Consider the following 17,790-nt stretch of genomic DNA (forward strand, 5'->3'; position numbering starts at 1 on the left):
CATACAAATAACTTTAAACCTCATTCAGAACTAGAAAACGATTTCAAGAACTCCACTTGCATTTCATGTTCTTCATTAGATAATGAAGATAGATGTTTATTATAAATAGCCCTACCAGCATTGAAATTTTTATGTTGTTTGATGAAAACCTTTTTAATTTTCTTAACATGTTTACCAATCCTCTGCACCAATTTTTGAGAATGCTTCTGTTAATAATTTTATGTCACTAGCAGATCTATTTACATTTTTATCAGCAACTTTTGCTTCATTATACCCCAAATAATTTCTATGGTATTTAAAGTCTCATATGAGGGCGTAGACATGTCATGTTTCACAACTTCAAGAAGTTGACATTTACGCCAAACATCATCATAATGTAACATACTAGATTTGGGATTAGTTTTTCTGTCACCCATTTTGTAAAATTGTGGTGGTAGAGATACACATGTCGACATGCACAACAGACAACAATTTGGTACAAAGCCATTTTCTCCACCAGCTGCAGCTGCGTTTACAATGAACCACATCGTTTCAAGTGAAATACTTTTAGATGGCCGGATTAGCTTCACCTGTATGTATGTATGTATGTATGTAACCGACTCCTTCGGACTCGATTTTGACCCACTTTTAACGGACAGATTTAATTCAAACTTTGCGCACCTGTCAAAGATAGATGACAATGCAATAATCCGAAAAATAAATGAAAAAATTAAAAAAAATTAAACTAAAAATAAAAAATAAATAATAGTTTAAAAAACTAAAAAACACGCTTTAAAAGCACATCAAACTAAAAAGTGAAAAATAATTCCTAATTTAGGCTGAAAATGGTAATGAACAAAAAATACTGGTACATATTATTGTAAAAAAGCGAGGGGCGCTCTGTGCCATATTTTTCGTCTATCGATATTATATTTATTTTTATTTATGTTCGAATTACGTTTACGTGACTATAGATAGTAAAAACAGCCGAAGAAAATGTATTTTAAAAAATATATGATATTTTAAATCAGATTTACCTTATTGTTACATAGATGAGTCTTAATTGTCTACTTAATAAAAATAAATAAAAAAAATAAAAAATAAAAAAAGACTATTCATTAGAAAAATATAGCGTTTCAAAGAGGTCTAATGTACTCTTCACAGCATAGCTGTAGATTAATCTGGATGAGTAATTCTGCTTTAATTTCTGACAATTTATTTCTGGCATTCGCCTATTTTAAATTCACCTGGGACAAAAGGCATTCAGGAAAGCAGTTTGATGTTGGGATACTTAAAATGAAAGTTACTAGTTTCACATTCCTGGTATCTTTTTTTGGAAACTGTTGAAAGAGCTGGTGCAATTTTCGTGCATGGCAGTGGTGTCTTGAGTGACGATTGAGTTATCCCCAAAAAGCGGGAATAAGCAACACAGTGGGCCACCATTCGGGACATTTAGTTTTCATTCAAAAATCGGGACGTCCCGCCCAAATTGTGTGTACGCACGGATGGTACGTATCTTCCAGGTTTGGTTTCCTAATAAAATCTTCTAACTGCAAAATTACAGGTTTCAATAAAAATACACCAGTGGCACTACAACCTTTTTTTCTGATTTGGGCCTTAGATATGGATCTGTTTCATGATCATTTGTAAATCTAAGAAGCAAGTAAGTGATTAGCCTCCTGTGCCTGTCACATGTAGTAAATTTTTTGGGTCTAAGACAAGCTGGTTTCCTCACGATGTTTTCCTTTACCGTTCGAGCGAATGTTAAATGCGCACATAGAAAGAAAGTCCATTGGTGCACAGCCGGGGATCGAACCTACGACCTCAGGTATGAGAGTCGCACGCTGAAGCCACTAGGCCAACACTTTTCTCAAGAGTTTTAGGTTATCCATTGTTTTGTTACTTGTTTAAAAATCCGGTTAGATATAACTAAATTGATTCTATGAATTTTTTTAAAATGTAACGTTGATAAAACCATGAAATTAATAAAATGTTTTATTTCATGGTGAAAAATATATAAAATTGATTTTCGAGATATCGAGTATAAAATGGGGTTTCTGTGAGAATTATTAAGTTGTCGACTACCGGCTTTAGTTCTTGACTTGGTAAGAATTCTTAATAATTATGGCTATTTAATGTTAAAGGTTTACCCATAATATAGTCAAAGTCAAAAATCATTTATCACACAAATACATAGTCGAAATAACTAACCTCACTGCATACATGAATTCAACTACGACCAGTCACTACAAGTATAGTCCATAATTATTTATTTATTTATTTCGTAATAAATAATATTCAAGTTTAAAAAATTTTAAATTACTACATTTTTATTAACATTATGGATAAGAAGAGCAGACTCAAATCAAAAATCAATGTATAGGTTTGTTTTTAAAAGCAATAAATTTGTGTATTAGTTAGCCACTTCTCACGTTTAGTAACGAAATTTAACATAATAATTATTCATAATTTCATTCAAATACATATTTCATATGTCACTAAATACATGATTCAAATATCATTCAAAATCTTAAATCACAACAAATAACTTTGTTTTCGCGTTTATGATATTATATTACTAGCTGGGGCCCGCTTTTATTTAAGTTTGGTTCACTATTTTGGCTATAATGGCTCACCCATAAGATTTTAACTATAATAAGATATATAATGTGGCGGGCTGTTTTGTAGGACTATTTTAGATAAACATTTAGATCATACATTACATATGTGTAACTCTAGCAGTTTTGGCAGCGCACGCCAGAATAGCTCGCAGATGGTAGATTTTTTCCTGCTTACTATATTTTGGACAATTCACACAATATCTTTATTAATCGTACCTTATGCGTTATTGTGATGCATAAGCTATATAATGGTAGAGTGTCATTAAAATCCATTGTGTAGTTTTTACGTGAAGGAGTAACAAACATCCATCCATACTTACATTCGTGTTTATAATTTTAGTATGATAATATTTTTGTATGTAGCTCCAGCCAAAACCCAAGATGAAAACCATCATTCTCATCGCTGCTATGTTTGGTGCTGTTATGGCTGACCTACATTCATTACATGACCATGGCTCAGAATATCAACGCCGACCACTTAGGCCTCATGGTAAACCATGTCCCAATCCAGAAAAACACCAAGGAATACAAAGACTTCCGCAGCGAAATGTACGCCAAGAACCACTTCTGCCAATTTTACAATTAGGACCACCAGTTCAACCACAGCTACCCAGACGAGTTTTACACCAAAGACGCCATGGAAGGGCTCCACACCAAAGACGTCACGGACGGACTCCACACCAAAATCCCCATCACCCCTCTTTTCAAGACGACGATGACGATTTATGGGATATGAAATCTGCTGCGAGGATTCGTTTTATAATGAAATGTCTGTTGATGTTGAATTCTTTAAATGAAGCTGAGGAAGATGATAGAGGTAGATTTTTTAAATTTAGAAGTTACATACATATATATTTTGTAGTCTTAATTAATAACGACACACAAATCTTCAAGGCATCGCACTTGCGAGCCTTCTGGCCATGGGCGGTATCACTTAACACCAGGAATGCCTCCTGCCCGTTTGAAATAAAAAAAAACTGAAGAGTGTGAAGTATTATACTAAATACTTTATATAAGTTATAATAGGATATATTCAGAAAACATATAATTTTAATATCCACGAGTAACAAGATAAAATTCATGAATTACGAAGAGAAGATACGAACAAGAATTCCTTAATTAAGAGACATTAATACAATAGTAATATCACATTTATCATGTATTTCATCATCGGACGTCGAGGCAGAATACGAAATTCCACCCGTGTCACTTCGACGTCCGTTGTTCCACAACTGAGCGTTTTTAAGGCAGTATTTGCCGCGACCACTACTATTTGGAACCAGCTGAAGTATTTCCGAACCAATTCGACTTAGGGTCCTTCTAGAAAAGAACGTACCAATTCGTAAAAGGCCGGCAACGCACTCGCGAGCCCTCTGGCATTGGGCGGCGGTATTACTTAACATCAGATGAGCCTCCTGCCCGTTTGCCATCTGCTCTATAAAAAAATATTACGATGGCTATTTTATGCTGATTAGTCTTACAATTTAGAAATACATAAAATATATATTTCTAATGTCACATTTTAGAAAAAGACGACTGAGAAAGACGTATCAATGACAGTTTAAGAACAAATATATAAATTACATTTAGTTAATACAAACTAATTAATAAAATAAATCCAAAAATTTATTCTAAAACTTATATATGTCACCGTAAAATTGTAAACACCGTTAGATTGTAATCTATCTCGCGAGATTATAAACTGTCGAAAGATTGTGAACCTCAGCGTAATGCTGACAATTTATATATTATATATATATAAATAACTAAGTTAGTGTAGTACAATCTACCGAATAATAATACGTTAAATTGTCAGCAGTACGCTGAGGTTCACAATCTTTCGACAGTTTATAATCTCGCGTTTACAATCTAACGGTGTTTACAATTTTACATTAACATATATATGCACTCCGCACAGCTGACATTGGTGAGGGGAAACGCCATCCAGGTCACGTCCGCCGGAATGACATTCTCTGGACTAAAGTGAGAAGTAATCAAGCTGAGCCTGAAAGACCTTCCGGAAATTCCGAAAGCAGTGAGGAGGACTAACAACAATTTTAAACAGGCTATTTGAGACGACTGCGTGATAAAAAAAAGACAGTGCTAGCATCTCTTGATTTGTTTTGATTTAATTAGCATAGTAAATTGTTTGTATCGTTCTTGAAATTTTTTATTTCATATGAATAAACAAATATTAAATGTTATATTGGTATAATTATATTAATAATTCAACTTCAGGTTCTACAAAGAATATTCATTATAATCAGTTTTTTTATCCTACTCTTACTTCCACTAACAAACTATACTTATAAAAAAGTGCGTGAGTACTAAGTACACAATACACATGTCAGAAATGAAACTTTGGTAAACTAATTTTTAAGTGTTGTTCATTTTTATACAAATCTAAAACTTTAGATTTCCGAGACTCTCTCAATCGGTCTCAATCGCTCTCTCCCTTTTCTTCGACAAAAACGCTGCACATCTTCGTGACGTTAATAGGCGCTCATATCTCCAATGATATGAATTCGGGCACTGTTGGAAGGTGTTTGAGTGTCCACAGGTCCTTAGTTAGTTCATCCGCTTTTTCCGTTGGTGGTCGTTGTTGATGCTGTAATTAAAGAATTTATCCTTGCAGCGCAGCACACATAGGCGATCACTCCCAGCCTTAAAGTCAATTACTTTGGTTTGGGCTGTCTTATGAACCACAAAACCTGTACCTAGCTTATGATGCTTCTCATGGCCACTGTAGTATACGGTAAAGTCTCTTTTTTGTATGCATCCACTCCCTGTCCATCTCGTTCCTTGCAGCGACAATATATCTGGTCGATATGGTGTAGCTGTTCCATGAGAATCCTTAAAGCCCCCTGGGGCTGTTATTCCACGTGCATAGGCGACAAACATTGTCCTTATTCTTGCTTCGTTTAGATAAAATCGGTCCGCTCTTATGTACTTTAGGGAAGGAGTTAGGCTGGCTTAGTTAGCCAGGGCTCACGTACAACGGACCTAGTGAGCGTCTAAGTGCGGAAAACGAGTCCACAAACCATACCATACCATACCATGTACTTTAGGTTTCATAATCGGTTGGGTTTTTAACTGGACAGGTGATTAGCCCATCGCAGTCTAGACACTTGACGGGGTTGCCGTCAAAGGCCTTGTGCCTGGGCCTTTAATTTCGGGTATGAAATTAATATGCTTATGCTTAACAATAAAAAAAAATAAAAAAAAATGTATGGATGGAAAAATGCGCAATGAGATATGCATAGCTTAAAAATATTACGATGCAATAATTGAAAAATCACAAAATACATTAATTACTTAAGCATATTCTGCAAATTATTCATTACATCATACAATTTATGATTTCGAGAGCAAAAACTAGCACGAAAAATAAGTTAATCATACTTTGATTTATTAAACGATGTGTTAGTGGGTTGACAATGAAAAGACAAAGTCATCACAAATCGCCATTCTTTTGATTGTGATTGATCATTATCATCAAGTATAATAGTCTCACGAAACGATCCGTATTTCCTGATGACGTGTTTCGTGGCAAGGGTATGCTCGCGTAAGCTTAGTAAAGTTCTATTAATTGAAATTTATTTCTTTATTATAATATATACAAATCGTAACGCTCTCGGGATGAGTAGTTGTTTTTAATTGTAAAATAAATATTATTTATCTTTTTAGATATAAACGTTACCTATTATATATCCAAGAATATTGTATGATCTTTGTCTTACACACAATGATTTATCATTAAATTGTACAAACTTTTAATCCGTCAAAGGAATTCTATATAAAAAGCTCATATTAACTAACTTGAGTTTTACTGCACTAAAGCCTTTACAAATAGATAACATCCTCCGTCTAGACCAAGGTCAAAATTGTTCCGGTTTTTAGTGTTCAAAAAAACGTTGTTTTTTGGTTAGTGGCTAATTGCCAGACTAACTACTTTAATAGTCTTGCAATGAGTTTAAATGTTAATAATAGACACCTTAAAACGTAAAATTAATTTTATCGCTTACCAGATCGTAAAATAAGTTTATTTCACGTAATTTAATTTACATGATAATGTTTAAATTACATTATTATTTTAAAAACGTTTAAGTTTTTTTCCGAACATACTTAAAGAAAAAAAATAAAGAAAAGATTAATTTAAATAAATATACTATGTGACAAGCATAACATAACATTATATACAATTGAATGAAATTGACTGACAAAAAAGTTCCTAAAATTAATTCCGCCCGCGTCCTGCCTATGTTTTGTATGAACGCGATAAACTCAAAAACTGTCAGTATTCTCTCACTCTACAACCTTTAAGATACGGGCGTCAGATTTCTGTATTTGTTTCTTGATCACACATTTGCACGTAGGCCTTCTGTGCCTGACACATGTCTCCGATTTTGGAGTCATGACCCACGATGTTTTCCTTCTGCGCACATAGATAGAAATTCTATTGTAAAGCTGGGGATCGAACTTTTTTTACCTTTTCCGTAGCTTTAATTTGCTGGAACTATATTACATGGGATACATTTCTTATTTGAAGTTGCTGAACTATCAGATCGCATAGATTCTCCAGGTACATTCTGTGTTCAGGGTGTGTCAATAAATGGAACAATGCAGCTTTTGTCAGAGCCACGGCCTTTTTGCGCAATAATTACATCGCGCATCGTGTTCCTTCTACACTTTTCGCAATGTAATCCTCCACCCTTCTTAGAAGGTCTTCCAATATGGCTTATCTATCCGTAGTCGATTTTGGTGTCCCGATTCGATCCTGGTCTACTTAAAGACATCACATCCTTGTTCTTGTCTCTCCGTTACGTACATTATGCTGCTGCTGACTCTTTTTTACTTTGTATATCTGTGCGTTTTCAGGTAGCCGCAAGTCGAGAGGTAGCGTGCTTGAAAGACCGAATGCGGCGTTTAGCGACACTGTTTTGTGACACTGCCGATTTTTAGTGCAGCACCCTGTTGCAACGTATTTAATTTGTTTTTAGGGTAGACCTTTTTGGCTACTGGGGCCCCGGCAGTTGCCGCATGCTACAATGAGTTCCACTACAGTGTTTCTGGGTGTTTCTTACTTCTAGGTGTAGGTCCCATCCTACTATGGCGGTTTATTTATTATCTTTTTTGCCTTTAGCTATCTTTATATTAACGCTTCCCATTTTCTACTTCTTTCCATACATAGTATACTCTGCACTTTTTATGCTCTTTTAGTTGTTTTTCTGTCTTTTTCTTTTTTTCTTCAGCAGCCCACTACAATTTTCGCGTCTTTCGCTTTTCTTGTTCTCTCGATTTGCATTACTTCCTCTTTCGCTTTTATCGTGTCTCTAATTTTAACTAATTACTTAAGCAATTAGAAAACAAAGTATGCACTCTCCTGTATTTAACTGAATTGTGTATTGTGTGGGTTTATATGAGTTTCTTTTTCCAGAGTTTCTGCTCTACACTTCGTCAGTTGATTAATTGTGCTTATTTTCCTTTGTTGGGGGGATTAAACCATCTACCTCAGGGATGAGAGACGCACGCTAATGCCATTGCTCTTTATTACTATATTAATATTATATGGGGAAATATTGGCTTGTTTGTAAAAAATAAACTAAAAACAACTACTGATTTCACAAAATATTGTAAAATATGCACGCTTTTTAATATTTTAATAATGGCACGGCAACCACTGGAGTATGACTATGTAAAAATTTACAACTTTACTAAACAGTTTTCAATGTTAAATCAAGCGTAATTGTTAAAGTTAAGTACTGTGTACTTATCCAAAAAAACGTAACGTGTGAATTTGTAGTGGGGACAAAGAGCTGCTTATTATGTTTTATTCTCACTAGGGTTACTTAAAGAACGGCTTTATTGTTTGAGTAAGAACAAATTAATAGAAAATTTTAGAATAAATGTGTGGTTATCAAATCGATAACGTCTTATTAAAATTACGCGATTCATACGAACAGGTTTTGCAATGTAATGTGATCTTGAAGCAATATATTTTTATAATAAATAAATATATCTTTTAAATTTAACACAGAGGGTAATCGAGCAGGTAGATAAGCTGAAGCTGATATGTGTGTTTAGTTTTATTTATACAGTTTTTGTGTTCTCATATAAAAAGGAAGAAATGAATATATTTATATATATAATAATATTATTGTTTTTAATACGCTGTGGGTCTAGTTCAAAATTTTTCTTTCAATATGCACTTAATACTAAAATAAAGGAAAATCGAAAACATGCGTCAGCTACAGATCAACTATAAAAAACAAAAGAAGGAACTAATGCACTCCTAGATCAGACATATATTTGTACTACTACTACTACTACTGGATTAGTAATATTCATAATTTCTATAAATAATATAGAAAATTTACGAATTGTTCCAGTGCCATATTTTCATACTCTAAGTTTTTCGTGAGTGCTTACTAATTTGATTATGAACAAGTCAATCATTCAGCGTTTTGTTTCTTCCAAGAACGAGTTAGTTTTAATGATGTAAGAAAGATACGACAAATCAAAGTACTTGGTCAACCACGGTCATGAAGGACATAAGTGCTTTAGATAGTTCATTTTGTTTTATAGAACCTCTACATAGTAGCCTACCAGGAACGCAATCAGGCAGATCTGTGGCCGAGAGGCAGCAGGACAATCAGGGATGTTATGGAGCTCCGTAACCGTAACCGAAACTATCGGATATCTAAGCTAAATTTTTTTTAAGGTTTTAAATTTATTGCCTTTTATTTTAATAGATAAAACTGAGGAGGTATATAATAGTTACTGGCCTATATAACGGATTATAATACCAACTGATAACCTAGACTAGAAACACCTAAAAATATAACTAAATTATTAGGTACATACTATTTGTGTTTATATTTTACTTCAATCTAATAACCGTAACCGAAACTAACGGATAATCTGAAATAATTACATATCCGTAACCGTATCCGAAACCGATATCATTTTATTCCTATATCCGTATCCAGATCCGAAATATCAAAATTCAAAAATCATTTAATCATATAGGTAAAACATTGTACACTTATGACTCTAATTCTAATTTTAGTTCTCAAATCAAGGGCGTAGAGCGGAAGAGAAGTACTGGCAATAAACTCTCCGCCACTCTTTTTAATCGCCATGTTTTTTTTAGACGACGTTTGTAAGGAGCTGCAACCATTACACAATGTTCCACATGACATCTTAAGTAATTAATAATAGTAACATAAATTAAAAACAAAGATTTGTCCTCTATCAGCAGGAGGCATGGTGAAATAGGAATAATATCATATCCATAACATCTCTGGCGACAACAACTCTGGAAATATCCTCATGGCCGGCGGGACACGCGTTACCGCTTGTGCTATTTATATTTCTGATTTATTTCACATTTTAATGCAGAATGTTTCCAGCTGCGATCTGTGCTCAATCAACATATCGTATAGCCCATCCCGGGATACCCTCATGCCAGTCTCCAGCTCCAGATCGCAACCGGAATAGTTGTAAGCGTTACTGATGAATAAAAAACATACACAATAATCTTGCATCAAAAAGTTATCTGACCAAGAGAGGACACAAAAAGTCTCTTAATTATTAGTGATTTTTTTAAATCAAAACATGAGTTCGCAAATTTGAAGGTTGCTTAGATATATATAAGACGAGTTCTATTTCAGTTGATGTTATACTTGAAGTGTCCATTGGGCTGACGAGTCTTGTCTAGCATTTGGGATTTAAATAATCGGTAAGTATTTTTAATAAATATAATTTAATTGTCTATGATATCCAAAGAAACCACCCCTTCATATATCTACCTATTCAAAGACACTCTGTAACTCTCTATAGCGATATCTTGACGCCAATATGGTCGCACCATCAGTAATACGCAGGCATAATTCGAAAAAGAAGAATTTGGGAAATCGCGTTTAAAGATTATGAATTGTTTCACTCCAACTAGTTTTTCGAATAAATTTCTTTTAAATTCATATTAATGAATATTTAATTTATGCATTGATAATCTCGCTATAGGAAGCTTTAATTTAAATTCTGTAAATAACAATTAATTTAAAAAAAATATATGTTGGGTTATAGTACAAAACGTATAATAAAAATCATGTTATCGGTCAGGAATAATTAAATAACATATAAGATATAATTTACTTTATTTTGCATAATATATAAAATGAAATAAGAATTGTTCTTTAGAATTCTAAACGGTTGTAACGCAACTCACCTGTTTTTTCTCATAGAAGGGTATCGATGTACCTATACTATGCTAGGTTATCGATCTCATTCCTGAGGTCGTAGGTTCGAACTCAAGCTATGCGCCAATGGACGTACGGTAAAGCAATACATCCAGCAATATAGCAATAAAGCGTCCATGTGAATATTAAATAAAAAACCTTCTGCTCCAGAAAAAATACATTTCTCGTATAACAGTACACTCCTTACATTCATAATTAATTAATGTAATATACCAAAACTAGACAGTAGATTTATAATAACTGTAAAAGTCTTATTTAAGCGAATATAACAAGTATTTAAATCTTAAGATCCAGTACAAATCACACGAAATAAAAAGAAACGCCTGTCAAAAGTAAATTGCAATGTACAGATATCAACAATGAAGTTTCTCGTGCTGGCCGCCATCATCGCCGTCGCTCTGGCCGAAGAAGATTTGGAAAAGGCGATCGCTGATCCTCAGAAACTGCAAAGTTTCGTCGATTGCTTCCTTGACCGGGCACCATGCTCGCCGGGACCAGCTAATTTTAAAGGTAAAAAAAAAGAGATAGTAAGAGAAATAACAATGTAATTTTGGCATTTCATTGCTGTATTATTTAAAGTAATGTTGTAATCAACCTTTCATTGACTGTCATATTAGCCCTGTACTTTCCTATTAATTGGTAAACCACCCATATTTTATATTTATATTTTTATTACTATAAATATTTAATTAAATAATAAATGTTTACTTCCGATAAATATAAGTATTTGCTAACCGATAAATTTGATTTAATTGGTTTAATTTTCCCAATGTGTGACCGACTGAAATATCTTTTTTTCAGAAATGACACCCAAAGCTGTTGCAAGCAATTGCGCTAACTGCACACCGGCTCAGAAGCATATTGCTAACTTATTCTTCACAAGTTTACAACAAAACCTGCCCCAGGAATACGACAACTTCGTACAAAAATACGATCCCAAGGGCGAATACATGGACTCTTTCCTCAAAAGCGTACAAGGAGCCTAAACATTTTGTAACAGATCTTTATAATATGCAATAATAAACGTTTTCATTTAATATAAATGTTATCATTTACCCGTACACTAGTTAAAAAAAAACCACAGATTTATAACAAGAGAAAACAACAACAATATACGTAATATAATATATATCTTTGGCCAAATATTTAAATGATATATGAAATTCACATATTGAATTTCTTTGCATATTTAATAAATCAGTGTCAGATCTTGCATCAAATAAAAAGCTTAACCAGGTTAAAGGTGGCAAGTTACAGTCCTGCCCTGCGATTCTAAAACTCACTTTTCGAACTCACGCAGCGGTTTTCGCATCGGCGGTCGCTCTCAAATCAGTAGTGATGCTGTCATTTTATGATTTGGCATTCTGATAAACAATAAACTACAAGCTACGCCCAGAGGGGCGGGTGGCCCCAATACCAGCTCCTTCCACTTGACCGTATTCAACGAAGAGCGGTTGGAATCGTCGACGACCAATGCTTTTCCAAGCGGCCCGATCGTTGACGTTGCGAAAAGATATGGGGTCTCTCTGTTTGAAGATGCCGAGCTAATTAAATAAATATTAATTTATAATCTTAATATATATAAATCACGTGTCACGTTATTTGTCCGCGATGGACTTCTAAACTACTTAACTGATTTTAAATTAAATTTGCACACCGTGTGCAGTTTGATCCAACTTAAAAGATAGGATAGCTTACATCTTAATTTATAGCCGCAATATTATTTTATTGCAAATTATTTGTTTATTATTTGACAGTCATAATTGTAACAGATGGCGCTGTGTTGAAAGTACGAACGTTTCACATAAGCTACAATTTAATGGCATAACCACTAAAAAAGCATGGTGGACTGGTGTTCTACTACTATGTAATATAAAAAAACATTAGCCACAGCAACGCTTGGCCGAGTCTGCTAGTTTACTATAAATCAACGACTTTGATTCGTTGAAGATTTCAGTGTACCTACACACAATTGCACAAACTATGTTTAATAATATTCAATTAATTAATTAAGTATATCGATAGTATAATAAAAACAATTAAACATTAATGCACACATTACACATGCCGTCGACTTTTTGGGTCTAAGGGTGAGATCTATAGTCCGCACTTGGACTTTGCTCAGACTTACCTTACGAAAAACTTTGCTTAGTGTACACTAAGGTTAAACTATGATTTCGTATTTATAGACATTTTAACGGTGAGATTAAGCTAAGCCCAAGCTAAGCAAGCAAATGTCAAAATACAAATTGATGTTTCAGTTCATGCAATACTTTGTTTATTATCCTTTAAAAAAGTAAACAATAACAAATATTTAAACATCTAAAACGGTACACATATATCTTCAATTTATTGTTATTTATGTATTCATTTATTTTATTATTGCAATAACTTGAAATTTACGAGTAACCTTTAGAAAATGTATTAATTATTTAAAGATGACAATAATTTTGTTACGTAGAACGGATCGCATTGTTTTGACAACAGCAACAGAGCACTTGTATCAAATATCAACAATTGAAAATTTTGCCTAAAGTGTTGTATATGTTCGGAACGAATACAACCAAAATCCTTCCATCCTGTACGGTGAGAATGAATTCAAAAGAAGGAACCGTATTTTGAAACACACGGTATTAAATGTGATCCTGCCACTGATCATTACAAACTTGCAACCTTATAACAACAGAGGATCGCCAAACCTACCGCAATTGCAAATACTTTTTGCATTAAGGCATAAAAATGCAACTGGATGTTTTCAGGTAATATTGTGTTCATAAATATGTATGGTTTTTCGATTTGAATATTATAGGTACCTATATATTCTCAAATGATTTTAAATACATTATAGGTATGTTGAAGACATTTGTCTTCTGACTTTCAGAAACATAACATATATGTAACTAATAATAATTCATTGACATTACAGATGGTGTGTGGTGATCTGAACAGAATAAGCCAATCTACAGTCTGTTTAATTATAAATAAAGTCTCTGCAGAGTTGAGTAAATTACTTCCTAGATTTGTAAATTTTCCAAGAAATATGAACACAGCCAAAAGGAAGTTTGAAGAATTAATAAGATCTAATACTCACCATGACCTAAACAGTATAATCAGAGCTATTGACTGCACCCATATAAAAATTAATAGACCCAAAGGTATCGCTCACTCTGAAGCATACAGAAATAAAAAAGGGTAATTTTCTGTAAATGTGCAAGCAATAATAGGGCCTGATATGGAAATATTTGATATAGTGACCAGGTGGCCTGGCAGTTCACACGACAGCAGGATATTTAGAAACTGCCAGGCGTATGCAAGGCTGCTAAATGGTGAACTAGAAGGAGTTTTAGTAGGTGACAGCGGTTATCCGGCACTTAACTTCATGTTAACAACACTTTTATATCCAACGACAAGAGCTGACAATAATTATAATTATTCTCAAATAAGAACTAGGCATATTGTTGAAAGGGTATTCGGAGTGTAGAAAAGGAAATTTCCATGTTTACAGCTAGGACTACAGTCAAAATTGACAAAATATACTAGTTATATATAATTATAGCTTGTGCTGTATTGCATAATATAGGTATATAGAGTCATAAGCATCCCCTATGCTTATGATGATGGTGATCTTGCTGACAGCAGAAGTTGAGTAACACAGAAACAATGAAAGATCTCCTACAGGTCTAGCATTCCGGCAATCTGTGATTGCACAATTTAACTAGGTAATTTGTTCGGTAATAAAGAATATCAAAACAAAACTTGTTTCATTTTAAACATTTATTTTCTGATTCTTTTTTTGAGTGTAATACATATTTCTAATACTACCTAATTTATATTTTTGTTGAAGAAATTCTATTTCTAACAGATTTTTTAATTTTATATGTTCCACTCCTATCTCAAATTTTTTAGGGTAGTCAGGTAATAAATGGTAGAAGATTCAGGGAAACGAAAATAACAGATGTGAAGCGAGAGTCATCGGTTAGGTTATAGTTTGAATTTCGTTGTCACTATAATATGCCAGGGCTGCCAGGTGACAGATACGATATCACACCAGTTATTTATAAGATCTCTCAAAAATGGGGTTGAACACTTATATAAATAATGTAAATAAACAACAATAGATACCATAATAATGTATAATTATTTTATTTCATGCATTTCATAGGTATTTATCAAGATCATTTTAAATTTCTTTGAATTCAAATTCTATTTTTCCCAAAGTCTATGGAACTCTGATACCAAATGGCAACACCGTTCATTAAAAACCGACAAAAATAAAAAGTCCAGTAAAAGATATGATGGTAGAGCAAATTTTAGGCCATTATTTTTGTTAGGCTTATAGTCAAAGTTTTTGGTAAGTCGTCGATTTCGTGGACTTGGGATTAAGCTAAGCCAACACTCGGAGAGATTCGCAGTTTGCTCTATAAATACCGACTGTGTCTTAGCTCGATAGTTAAGTCAGAGCAAAGTCTAAGTCCGCTCTATAGATCTCACCCTAAGACATGTCTGTTTCCTCACGATGTTTTCTTTCACCGTTCGAGCGAATGATAAATGCGCACATAGAAAGAACGCTGGTGCACAGCCGGGGATCGAATCTACGACCTCAGGGATGAGATTCGCACGCTGAAGCCAACACTGCTCATAATTTTATTTTTTTAACTACTTTTTGTAAAATCTTTACAGAAATTTTTAAAAAGATGTCTCTTGACCTCTTCTCCAAAATTATTTCTTTTAAGATCTTCTCTGTTACTTTCATACCTATAACTCGTTTAGTGTTAAACCTGTTGTAGCCATACATTGGATAGTCAGTCATGATATGTAACACCGTCTCTTCAGCTGTATTCCTACAAGGACAGGCAGGACTTTGTCCAACTCTGAACCTGTGAAGATACGACCCGTGACCTGTCAAAATCTGTGAATACCGTTGGTGGTATTTGTTTAATTATTGAAAAAGCCGGAAGAAGTATCGCCGTTGTTATATTTGTGCTTCCATTTTTCTATTGCCGACTGCTCTTCAGATGCGATATGGGGAATCTATTGTACACGGACGCTTCTTCTAGATGCGCAGATTCCTTTGCTATTTTTTAGTGATATCTATACACTACATTAAACAAGTGTTTTATTATATTTTGAAATGCAACTAGGTAATGTAATTGTTTACTTTCTATAATCAATCTTTGTCAACAATTTTTATCAAATAAAACTGCACCTTTTTTTTATAAGATAAAATTTGGACAGTTAACAGATTTTATAAATAAAACGAGTCAATTGTCACGATATTCATGCCCTTCGTCAGTTCTGTAGATGAAATGAGTTGCGAGTTGAAATCACATCTTATTAAAATGCCAAGGCTGAACTATTATGAATATGTAAAAATTAACAACTTAACAAAACTGTTTTCAATGTTGAATCAAGGGTAATAGTTAAAGTCAAATACTTATAAACTGTAAATTTGGAGTATATGGACAAAGATTGGCTTATTTTTATTTTTGTGTTACTAGAGTTATTTTAAGAACGTCGTTATATAGGTTGAGTAATAATAAATTAAATAAAAATGGTAAAATAATTGAATGGTTATCAAATCGATAACATCTCATCAAAATACGAGATTCATACGAACAGGGTTTTAGAAGTAATGTGATCTTTTGAAGCAATATTCTTTTAGTAAATATAAATATGTATTAATTACAAACCAAGCAAACGAGCACGTAGATAAGGGAGCGTTCAAGTTAATACTTGAACGCTCCCTTATCTACGTGACGTTTAAAATTGCGTGACGTAATCGTCACGCAATTTTAAACACAGTTTTGTGTTTTTATATAAAAGGAAGAAATTCATTGTTCCTAATAAATTGAGTACTTGGTCTTAAGCTTGCTAATCTCAACCAGAGGTTTTGTTTTAATCATAGGATTATTCTTTATATATACACAAAATGAAGGCATCGTCTAAAATCTACAACATGCGTCAGCCAGATCGGCTATAAAAACAAACACATAGTACATAATATATTATATTTGTAGCGCCACTGGATTAGTAATATTAATAATTTCTATAAATAATATATTAATATTAATTCGAACGGTGAAGGAAAACATCGTGAGGAAACCGACATGTCTTAGACCCAAAAAGTCGACAGCGTGTGTCAGACACTGGAGGCTGATCAACGCCTTGCCTATTAGATTTAAAAATGATCATGAAACAGATTCAGAAATCTAAGGCCAAGACCTAAAGAGTTTGTAGCGCCACTGATTTATTTAACTTATAAATAATTTAGATAACAAGCTGACACGGCAAACGTTGTTTTGCAATGAAAAAATTATTTCTGGTAAACATTTTTTTTCTTTTAATAAAACTATCTACTATATGAAAAAATATGGGTTGATCGTAGAGGGATGAAATTTAAGGGTTGTACCTATGTATTTTTGAAAGCTGTATCATTAAAAAACAAAAAAAAAATTGTCTTAAAAATAAAATTTAGGGGAGTGAAAAAAACATGTTGTCCGATTCGCAGACCTAACCGATATGCACACAAAATTTCACGAAAATCGGTCGAGCCATTTCGGAGGAGTTTAATTACAAACACCGTGACACGAGAATTTTATATTGTATTAGATTTACGTATTGTTCCCGTGGCTGCGCCATATTTTCATGTGTTTTTATGAACAAGTCAATCTTTCAGCTTTTTGTTTTTCCCAAGAACGAGTTATAGTGAGAAACTAGATACGACAAATATGTACTTAATAATATGTTCTTGGTCAAGCACGGTCTTGAAGAACCTAAGTGCTTCGAATAGTTCTATTTCCTTTCATAGAACCCCTTCATGCCTATCGGGCACGCGATCAGGAAGGCCGAGAAGCTAGTCCCGGGATACCCTCGTGCCAGTCTCTAGCTCCAGATTGCACCTGGAATATTTGTAAGCGTTACTGATGAAT

General features: G+C 33.7%; 2 long non-coding RNA genes across 2 annotated transcripts; both read left to right on the forward strand.

The window, feature by feature from the left end:
• The first annotated feature begins 2,029 nt into the window (after nt 1-2,029).
• LOC125060687 lies at nt 2,030-4,759 on the forward strand. The gene is made up of 3 exons (XR_007118901.1): nt 2,030-2,084; nt 2,964-3,417; nt 4,519-4,759. It is a non-coding gene; the product is annotated as an uncharacterized LOC125060687 (long non-coding RNA).
• An 8,502-nt stretch (nt 4,760-13,261) lies between these two features.
• Nucleotides 13,262-14,616, forward strand: LOC125060702. Its single transcript, XR_007118904.1, has 2 exons — nt 13,262-13,620; nt 13,788-14,616. It is a non-coding gene; the product is annotated as an uncharacterized LOC125060702 (long non-coding RNA).
• The last annotated feature ends 3,174 nt before the right edge of the window (nt 14,617-17,790 follow it).

This window comes from Pieris napi, chromosome 2 (genome assembly GCF_905475465.1).
Source record: "Pieris napi chromosome 2, ilPieNapi1.2, whole genome shotgun sequence".
Taxonomy (NCBI): Eukaryota; Metazoa; Arthropoda; class Insecta; order Lepidoptera; family Pieridae; genus Pieris; species Pieris napi.